The sequence below is a fragment of the Nannospalax galili genome, unplaced genomic scaffold, assembly GCF_000622305.1.
Source record: "Nannospalax galili isolate Female #2095 unplaced genomic scaffold, S.galili_v1.0 scaffold368, whole genome shotgun sequence".
NCBI classification, from domain to species: domain Eukaryota; kingdom Metazoa; phylum Chordata; class Mammalia; order Rodentia; family Spalacidae; genus Nannospalax; species Nannospalax galili.
The window spans coordinates 69169-77627 of NW_008359963.1; the positions used below are offsets into that span (position 1 = coordinate 69169).

Consider the following 8459-nt stretch of genomic DNA (forward strand, 5'->3'; position numbering starts at 1 on the left):
TGGCCTGGAACTCACTATGTAGACCAGGCTGGCCTTGAACTCACAGAAATCCACCTGCCTCTGCCTTCCAAGTGCTGGAATTAGAGGCATATGCCACCACGCCCAGCCATTATTTTTTTTAAAGAAATTAAAGTGGGGGGCAATTGAGGAAGACACCCAACAGCAACTTCAGGTCTCCACATACATTCCACATGTGCATGTGCAACTGCACATACATTCAAACATGTATATGCACATGTACACAGCACATATGCACATACAGCACACATGAATACACAGCATACATGCATATACATAATAAATAATACAAGTAATTTTGGAGCGGTCTTTTTGAGACAGGGTCTCCCTGTAGCCCCAGCTGTCCTAGAACTTACTATATAGACCAGGCTGTCCTTAAACTCACAGAGATCTGCCTGCCTCTGCCTCCCGAGTGCTGGGATTAAAGGTGTGCACCACCACGCCCGGCTTATTTATTATTTTTATTTTATGTATATGAGTGTATTGCCTGAATTTATGTGAGTGCACCTGTGTTGTGCAATACCACAGAGGTCAGAAGAGGCTGTTGGATTCCCCTGGAACTGGAGTTAAGAACAGTTTGTAGCCGCCATGTGGGTGCTGGGAATCGAACCCGGGTCCTCTGCAAGAGCAGTCAGTGCTCTTAACCTCTGAGCCATCTCTCCAGCCCCTACTTTAATTTCTTGAAGTAGAAACTCCAGCCAGTCTAGGTAGCCAGCCGGTACTCAGGGCTCCCCATCTCTGCATCCTAAGTGTTACCATACAGGCCTTGCCTGCCTGGATGTTATATGGGTTTGGGGGTTCAAATTCTGGTCCTCATTGCTTTATCAGCACTTTATTCCTTGAATCACCTACCCAAGGCTACTTTCTGATTACTTTGTGCACATCATGTAACAAAAGGGTCTGACGTCATTCTGCATGTTCAATGACCATTTTATGAAATCATTAATCTTATTACATGGGCTTCCTTGCACTATTTTTTTTTTCTCAACAGACCAAAAGGTCCAGCTTTTTATTGAGCACGTTAACAAAAGGTTTAGTCAAAAAGACTGAAACCCATGTCATCATCAGACTCCTCTGATTCTTCTTTCTTTGCTTCCACTTTCTTCTCTTCAGCCGGGGCAGGGGCAGCAGAGGGGGCAGGACCGCCTGCTGGAGCGAGGCACCAGCTGCCGGAGCAGGTCCACCAGCCCCTACATTGCAGATAAGGCTCCCAGTGTGGACATTAGCCAGGGCTTTTGCAAACAAGCCAGGCCAAAAAGGTTCAACATTGACACCAGCTGCTTTAGTGAGAGCATTGATCTTATCCTCCGTCACGGTGACCTCGTCATCGTGCAGGATGAGGGCGGAGTAGATGCAAGCGAGCTGGGAGGCCATGCTGCGGCCTTAGCTTCCTCGGAAGGACCGAGCACCTTGGCGGCAGCTGAACTATTCTTTTTTCACTATTGTTATTCTGTGAGAATTCAGTGAAGAATTACTTGAAGCAAGTTGATTTGTCTGAGAGAGCCATGAGCACAAGTTCTGTGATTTTTGAGGAAACAAAATGTACTTATCCTTTGTCAGAAGTATTAATTCAGACATGTATATATAATGTAAAGATGCCAAAGCTCTGTCTAAACACAGTTACAACATATAAATGAAAGTGGAAATTCCAGATTTTTTAGGATAATTTTTTAATAATCTCTCAGATTTTGTCACAGTATAAGCTGACTATGAGAATATATTGCTTCTATGTAGTATATAAATATTATGATTTGGAGAAGAAAAATTTAATAGTTAATGTCATAATTTATCTGTGTATGTATGTGCATGTACATGTGTATACAGGTGCTCATGTGTATGTATGTGTGTACATATGTATATACATGTGTTCAGAGGCCAAAGGTCAACTTCATGTGTCATTTCTGACGTGCCATCCACCTTTTTATTGAGACAGTGTGTCTAACTGACCTGGGGTTTGCCAGTTAGGCTAGGCTGACTAGTCAGCAGGCCCCCGAAGGTACTTGGATTATAAGTTCCTGCCCACACACCTGGCTCTCTTACATGGATTCTGGGGATCAAATTCTGGTCCTCGTGCTTTACCAACTGAGCTCTCTCCAGGAATCATTGTAATTTATTTAAGTGTGTTATTTGATTTGCTCATAATTATAATTGTACTATTCTCCATTTATGATTCTTGCTGGGTTTTTTTTCTTACAGCAAAGCATTCAGAGATAAAATCCTTGATGAAGCCTGATCCCAACCTGATCTGGATTGTCAGCATGATGGTTCTTGCCCAGCTGGTTGCATTTTACTTAGTTGAAAGATTTGGAATGGAAATGGGTTGGTTTGGGGGCTTTTGTTTTTGGCAGCTCCATTAACCAGTCAATGACAATGGCGATTCATGAAGTTTCCCATAATTTCCCCTTTGGCCATCACAAGGCACTATGGAATCGCTGGTTTGGAATATTTGCTAATCTCCCTTTTGGGGTTCCATATTCAATTTCTTATAAAATGTATCACATGGATCATCATTGATACCTTGGAGCTCATGGCATCGATGTGGATGCTCCTTCTGATTTTGAGGCCTGGTTTTTCTGCACCACTTTCAGAAAACTTATATGGATTATTTTTCAGCCTGTCTTTATTTTTTTTCGACCTTATTTTGTCAACCCCAAACCAGTTACCTATCTGGAAGCTCTCAATATTGTATTCCAGATCACTTTTAACATTACAGTTTTCTATGTTTTGGGAATTAAATCTTTGGCCTACATGCTCACAGCATCCCTGCTTGGCCTGGGTTTGAATCCAATTTCTGGACATTTTATAGCTGATCATTACCTGTTCTTAAAGGGGCAGGATACAAACTCATATTACGGGCCTCTGAACTTTCTCATGTTCAATGGGGGCTTTCATAATGAACATCATGACTTCCCTGGCATTCCTGGAAGAAGCCTTCCACTGGTAAGTAAATTTTGTGTACATATATATATATATATATGTATACTATATTATATTTATATTATTTTATATATAATAGTCTACTTATTGTATGATCCAAATTAGTTTTTTTTTTGTCTTTTTGAGACAGGGTCTCCCTGTAGCCCCAGCTGTCCTGGAACTCACTATGTAGACCAGGCTGGCCTTGAACTCACAGAGATCTGTCTGCCTCTGCCTCCCAAGTGCTGGGACTACAGGCATGCACCACCATGCCCAGCCAAATAAGTTTTTACTTGCTCATTTTTAATGAAAGATGGCATATTTTATCAAAGATTCACATCAAAGTGAAAATAAAGCACAGTGTACATTCAGTATGGGTTTTAAAAAATATTTTACTTATTTTTATTTTACGTGTATGAGTATATTGCCTGCATATAGGTAAGTGCACCCATGTCGTGCAATGCCCGCAAGGACAGAAGAGGCCATTGGATCCCCTGGAACTGGAGTTATGGACAGTTGCTAGCTAGCTGCCATGTGGGTGCTGGGATTCAAATCCAGGTCTTCTGCAAGAACACCTAGTGTTCTTAACTGCTGAGCCATCTCTCCAGCCCCTGTTCAGTGTCTTAACAGCTCAGTTTTACTAAGCTCCATTCTTTAGATCCTTAAGCTTAGTGGTTACACATAGGGTTCAGAAGTGTTAGAAGTTGTGCAAAATTTGTTATTTGGTAAAATAACTCAGAATTAGAAAAGCAGAATCCCTCTGTGAAGGACCAGTTCATCATGTTGAACTGATGGGCTTTGTTAAAAATGGGTGGGTTTTTTAGTTTATTCTTTGATAATTTCATACACATATGCAGTGCAGTTTGACCATATCAACCCGTACTTCCCCTTCAACTCCTGACAGACCTAGCCTACCATGTCCTACTTCCAATTTCACATCTCCTTTCCTAGCCCATTGAGTCCAACCAGTCCTGTCCTTATTTTCATTGGTGTAGGGACATCACTGGAGCATGGGCAGCCTAACAAGAGCCCCTTCCCAGAAGAAAATTGACTCTCCCTATCCCAGCAGCCTTTAATTGCCAAGGCCGCTCAGCTAGATGTATGGCTTCGTGAGCCCCTCCCCAACTATGGTGGGTTTTTAGTATGCATTGATCTTGTGTAGGTCTTGTGTGGGCAACCACAGCCATTGCAAACTCATCCGTGCAATGACCCTGACATATAGAGAAGACACTGTTTTGCAACATTCTGCCCTATCCCCGCGCTCCTACGATCTTTCCTCCCTTTTATGAAGCGCAGATGAAATGACCTGCATGACTGCTCCAAAGTGAATGGACACCAGGTTCCAATATTACACCCCTCCTCCGAAAGGACTGTCCCTTTCCTTTGGTAATTGTCCTTCGCATAATGTTCCTTTAGTGTAACTATATTGTGGTTCATAAAATAATGCCTTTAAAGATACATGTTGAAGTATTTAGGGATAAAATATTAGTGGTAAGTTTTCTGGAACTCAGGTATAACATGTGCAGCTTACTTTCAATAGGTTCAGCAAGGACAACAAAGGGTGCGTGTTAATTTTACACAAATTTTACAGAGTGTCATAGAGGGTCACATGTCCTAGGGTTAATCATTTGGAAACTGCTGAAGGGCACCTGAGTTCCTGTCACTGTTCCTTTAGCTTGTCAATAGTCTTTACATTTTCAGAATAAGCTGTTTGAGAAAAAGCAGCACACACTTGTGTGAACACAGCCTTGAACTTATGTGAGGTGAAGTCCTTGGTGTCAATCTTCCCTGAACAGAGTACAGCTTTTGTTCCTCTCTTCTGTGACAGATGTAGTGATTCTACACTATTTTTACAAGGGTCTGATTTAAAGATAAAGCTGGTAACACTTTGAACAAAAGGACTTTTTCCATTATAAACCACATATAAAAGTGTGTATAGTTTTCTATGGCTGACCTGGCACTGAAAATTTAATTAGGTCCTGAGTTAAGGCCTCTAGTATCTCAGCGACTATTCACTTCCCTAGCTCTTCCATGCTATCTTCTTTTCCTAAACTAATCTTACAAAGAGCAGAGATTTCACTACTATAGCCTTTCTGGCCATTTCTAAGATGAGCATCAAGGAGCATCTTGTTCTGTTTCTTCATAACTCCTTGGCATTCATAGTGCAGTTAATTAAGTGATTAGAGTTTTGTACCTATTGCATGGTTAATAGGAATACCATAAAAATGGGGGGGGGGTTCATTCATTTATGACACTGGAAATCAAATAGTGGCCTATTATATGCTGGGCAAATACTACATCACTGAGCTACACCTCTAACCCTATGACAGTTTTTTTGTTGTTGTTGTTGTTTTGGTCTTTTTGAGACAGGGTCTCCCTGTAGCCCCAGCTGTCTTGGAACTCACTATGTGGACCAGGCTGGCCTTGAACCCACAGAGATCTGCCTGCTTCTGCCTCCTGAGTGCTGGGATTAAAGGTGTGCGCCACCATGCCTGACTATGACATAGTTCTTAATAGCAATATTGAAATATAACACATATGCAAAGCACCCATTCAGTGTGACAGTTCGATGGTTTTCGGTGTATTCAGCCATCCCAATAACTAATTACACAACATTTCCATCAAAAAGACTTAAATTTAGTATTTCTATTTCTGTACTGGTTTTTTACTTGCTTTTGCTGATATTTGCTGCCCACAAAACACTTTTTAAGCATGTACTTTGCCATTTGCTCATAATTTTGTAAAGTACATTGACACCAAGGGATTTATGCTAATATTTGAATTGCTAATATTTGAATTGTGGCTAATTAATTATCTAGGATACAGAATTCCAAGTATTAAGAAATATTTTGACTTTATGTCCTTAAACTGTATAAAATGTATCAATTTTCACATTATTCTAGTTGATAATAATCTTGGTCTTCATGAATGTCCCAGGTACTTTTTCAGGATCTGAACTGGCTCTGTCATTTGACAGTTCTGGAACTCTGGCCTCCTTCTATTCCTGCTGAACTAAATGGATTGCTTCTGCTTTGCCATGAGTTCAGTGTGGATTCTGATCAAGTTGTTTACATGTGTGTGTGATCTGTAGATCATCCTTACTCATGAAAAACTGCAGGATGTTCTTTGTCTAGTTTGGAATTTTGTCCCTCTCTGTGTCAGACACTCACCTGTCATCTTGCTGGGCCTCAGTAACACCATTCACCTTGCTGTGTTTTTTTCCCTTCTGGGTGAGGCAAATAGCACCTGAATACTATGATAAACTCCCTCATCACACTTCCTGGGTGAGAGTACTGTATGATTTTGTGATGGATGACACCACGAGTCCCTACGCAAGGATGAGGTTTCCAAAAGGAAACGAGGTTCTGGATAAATGAATCAATGCTTTCAGAGACAAAGGAATTCCTCTCCAGAACTTTATAATTGCCCCAAATGTGAATCTCTATCTCTCTTCCCTCCCTCCTTCCTTCTCTCCCTCCCTCCCTCCCTTCCCACCCCCACCATTCCTCTGTGTTTTTTGTATTGGTAATCTAACCTAGGGAGTCATGCATGCTCCACAAGCCCTCTACCAATGAGCTGTCTCCTAGCCTGAATTTTTACATTGTTACATTTGAGATCAGTGATGGTCAGAGCTACCTTGCCATAATTTAAACTTGGATCTCTATAGTATCAAGAAACCTCTCTGATTTATAGTCTGCCTGACTGTTACAGTGCTCAGCTCTGCCAGAAGTATATTGGCTTATTGAATTATTGTCCCTGAGAGTGTCTTCACCCACATTTACAATTTTATAAGCATATCATGAAATTTCTGCTTTTAGAACATGATTTTTACCATAATGTTTTACTTTAATAAAACAGCTAATGAACTGTGCTGTCAATCAAAATGGATTAGTATTTACTACTTTTTTGTATTTCACTGTCTTTTCAGTATATTATATGGTTACCTGAGCACTAATGGAAACAACTTTAAATTATTCATCCAGAAAAGAACTACAAAGGCTTAGAGGCCCTGGAAGCACACACCTGTAAGCATACTTTAGGAAGATGATGGTCCTTTTCACTTTAGCAACACCATCTCATTTTAATGCACACACTGGAAATTAGATGGTCTCATCCTCACTTAAAAGATGAAACTGAGAATCTAAGATGTGAGGTAACTTCCCTCAAGTGGGTCAGCTTGCTCTCATAATGGTGGGGTGTTGGGGACCTCTGTTATGCAAAGTAGAAGTCCCTTCACGTCCAGACAGCTCATGCAGCTCGGGATTATGTGCTGGGGCTCCTTTCACAGCAGGGTGCCTTCCTGGCATCTTTCCTGACTCTCCTTTTGAAGTGCCTGCCACGAATGCTCTAAACACAAACATGGCCTCTGGCTTTAGGAATACCATGCTTTCCTGTGATTTTTCAGGCAGACAGCAGTCTGGCAGAAACCCACTTCCATATGTAAATACAATTCTCACAAAGTACCTAACAGCCAAAGCTTTTACCACTACCCCCATGGTATAAATATCCTAGTATTCTTTCAATATTTGGAGCTAGAAGCAGACTTGGAGCTAGAAGCAGACTTGGGGCTAGAGCGGGGACTGAGTCACTGAGACTTGGAATAAAGAGCTGTAGACTGAGTTCTGTGTCTCCTGCCTGTAATCTAGCCTCCCCGGGGGGCAGCACTTCCTTGTTACCGACTTGCGGACATTTCTAGCTTTCGCTGTCTTCGTACTCTTCCCGCGTGGTTCAGTGGCCAGTGGACCTCGCATCCTGAGGAAAGTACACAGGTGGAAAAGGGACAGGATTGGGCTGGACAACGCTCCAGTAGCAGAGAAACTTTCAGCACCAGAGATGCGCGGACAGAGACACGGGACCCGAGCCAGCGGGAAAAGCCTGCGGGGCACCCGCCCCTGCGGCCAGAGACACCTGTGGCCAGACCCGCCCCGTGACTAGCCAGGTGTGGCGGGGACCCCGAGATACCCGCGCACACCACGCCTGGGGCCCAGAGCACTCCCTATAGTGGGGAACCAGAACCAGATCTGAGCCTCCCTCATTGTAAACTCAAGGCCTTGCCACCGCCCCGTGATGCCTCCCTTCAGTTATGTGCTCACAAAGAGTCTCTCCTTGCTCACATATGAAAGGAAATATTGGGAAGTGGTGTATCTCATTGGGAATTGGGATGTCTACATGCTAAGGCAGAGATTCAGTTCATTGGGACGCTATTCTTCTGTGGTAAGGGCTGGTTCCTCAACTCTTCTGTCATTGCCCCACATTCCAGGGGATGCAATGAGCTGTTTCTGCTTTCAGCTCATGGCAGTAAGGTAAGCTGAGAAGGAAAGAGAAATCAGGCTTGTCCCATGACATACATATGGCACATATCCCAACATACATGACAGGCAGCCTTACAGTATCTGGCTCCAGCCTGATTTTCCCACACTGTGCCCGCCCCTCCCCACTCATTTGCTGTGTGCCAGCCCCACCAAATTCCTGTGTTCCGTGCTTACCACTGCATGCCAGGGCCTCCTCAGCTCGCTCTATGTGGA

The 8459-nt window shown here is 42.8% G+C and overlaps 2 pseudogenes across 1 annotated transcript; one reads left to right on the top strand and one right to left on the bottom strand.

The window, feature by feature from the left end:
- Positions 1 to 6311, top strand: part of LOC103726288 — a 12159-nt pseudogene extending 5848 nt beyond the window's left edge.
- LOC103726250 lies at positions 1003 to 1395 on the bottom strand (annotated as a pseudogene). Its single transcript, XR_606891.2, has one exon. The product of XR_606891.2 is annotated as a 60S acidic ribosomal protein P1 pseudogene (transcript).
- Positions 6312 to 8459: the final 2148 nt, after the last annotated feature.